Source organism: Paroedura picta, chromosome 2 (genome assembly GCF_049243985.1).
Source record: "Paroedura picta isolate Pp20150507F chromosome 2, Ppicta_v3.0, whole genome shotgun sequence".
NCBI lineage: Eukaryota > Metazoa > Chordata > Lepidosauria > Squamata > Gekkonidae > Paroedura > Paroedura picta.
The window spans coordinates 73017957-73020467 of NC_135370.1; positions in this window are offsets into that span (position 1 = coordinate 73017957).

The following is a 2511-nucleotide window of genomic DNA, read 5'->3' on the forward strand; positions in this document are numbered from 1 at the left end:
ACTTGTACCCTGGGTTAATTATTAATTTTAACTTATTCTACATGCCTGTCTGGGATTCTGTGGTTATGTATATCTTAGAGTTTGACTTGAAAGAGCAAGTGTACTGGACGGTGTTGTGCTCTTTTCCAACCTGAGCCTGAAGGCTAAAAGCCCAGGGAACAAAACAGACAGACAACAACTTTGCTTGATGAATTAACATTTCAGAGCTGGGCCCACAGAGCCCCAGCTGGGGAGGCGGCATCCTGGCATGTCATCCATGAGGGGTACTATGTAGCCCTAACACATTTGAAGCCTTGAGCAATCAGAAAGGGAGCAGAGTCCATTTCTCTTTACAATGCCTCTGTTCCTCACTCCTGGCTTGAAATGGAGCTTGGCCATTTCAGGAGTGCCTCCTAACCGATTCATCCCTGCCCCACCCCTGGACTCATCAGATGGTGGCCACTGTGAATCTGGGCAGCATTCTCCAAAATTCAAATGCTCTCCACTTTTGGCCTCTCCAGAGCCATCTCCAGGATTAGACGGGACTAGGGGGAGAGGCATGGAGAGACAATAGGTCCTGTTTTTAATCAGGTTGCCACCTGGAGACTGAGTGTCCTTCCCCAATGAACAGAGATGTTCTTTACCAGGTGTTATTTGTTTCCAGGCCATAAAAAGCTTCCCCTGCCTGGTTTCACGCATAAACCCCTGAGCTGTGTGGGACAAAATCTACAACTGGCTTGGGGCATGGGTTCTTCACTGTGGTCCCTACCTTATGGGATGGCCTGCCTGTGGAAGGCAGGAAAACTTCCTCTTGGGCTGTCCTGTCACAAAGGGACTCCGAAAGAGCCTTGGGGCAAAGGATTAGAGACTGTAGACTACCCCACTGCCCACTTGCTGCTGGAAGCAGTTTCCTGCGATGTGATTTTGGCACTGTTTAATGCAGGGGTCTCTTGTGGTGCAAAGTGGTAAGGCAGGAGACATGCAGTCTGAAAGCTCTGCCCATGAGGCTGGGAGTTCAAGCCCAGCAGCCGGCTCAAGGTTGACTCAGCCTTCCATCCTTCCTAGGTTGGTAAAATGAGTACCCAGCTTGCTGCTGGGGGGTAAACAGTAATGACTGGGGAAAAGTCTATCTAGTATCAGATGGAACAGGAAAAGGGAAATTTGTTAAGTATAAATATTGTGTCTTAACCCCCAGGTGTTAGGAAAGGGAAACGTCAACATTTCCAGTGTTTCAAAATATACTTTAACGCTAGAGGGCATCACCCCAAGGGTCAGACATGACCCGGTGCTTGCACCGGGGATACCTTTACATTTACCTAATGCAGGGGGAGTCAAACTGCGGCCCTCCAGATGTCCATGGACTACAATTCCCATGAGCCCCTGCCAGCACTCGCTCTATTCGCTGGCAGGGGCTCACGGGAATTGTAGTCCATGGACATCTGGAGGGGCGCAGTTTGACTACCCATGATTTAATGTCTGTTGTTAATACTTACACTTTGCTTCAGCATGGGTGCTGCTTCCACATTTCTTCAAACCAAATGGATTGCAACCTGTTGATAGTGTTGAGATATTTGGTGGGCTATAAATAATGTTGCATGAAATTATTCTGTTCCAGCAGCAGGACATTTGTCTCCTGGTCATTGGGCAACCAAGGCGTCCCCCATGCAGTTTGGGAAGGCCTGTGCCGGTCTGGCCTATTCAGGGGTGCTGCTGGCTCAGAGTTGCGTGAGGGCGGGACTGTGTTGCCGAGGGAGCGCGACGGGTTGTGCTCCCAGCGGCAGAAGCGCTACCGAGGTGCGGGTTGCAGGGCTTCGTTCTGTCGGAGCACCACGAGGCCGGCCCTGAGGCTCCGCTGAGCTCTCCCTGAGCAGCCGTCGCCATTGCACTGGTAGCTGCAGAGGGGCCGCTTCGGGCTAGTCTAGGCCGCCGGTTTCACGGCCTCTGCAGAGTCTCTCCCGTCCCCCTGCCTCCCCCCGGCAATCCCTGCCCCCTCCGCCGAGAGAGCTGCCTCTTCCCATCCACGGAGACGAAGGAAGCCTCCGAGTGACAGGGAGCAGCCTCCCCCTCGGCTCTGGGCAGTCTGGTGGAAGGCAACCCCCCTCCCCCCCATTCCCTTGAAAGTAGCAGCCGACACCCTCCAGGTGCCGCCAGCTAGGCGGAAGGCGAGCGCGGAGCCTCTCCCTCGGGTGCCCGCAGTTCTTCGGTCCCCAGCGGGGAGTCACCCAGCAAGCCACCCTCGGACCCAGCGGACTCTGGCCCGAGAAAGCTTCGGCCGCAACCAGGGAGCCAGCCCCGACGGGACCAGCAGTGGGTTCTTCTCGTGGGGGCTGCTTGGAGGGGCTGCGCCCTTGCCCGGCGGCCGACCCCCTCCAATCCCGGCCCGAGGAGGGAGGCGGGGGGAACCAGGGGCAGCGGGAGCCAATGGCGCGCGGGTGGGTGGGGGGGAGGCGGAAAGCCGCCCCCTCGGGTGCCTGCCGAGCTGGGAGGAGGAGCGACTGCGGCGGAGAGAGGAGAGAGGGGGGAGGGGGCCGG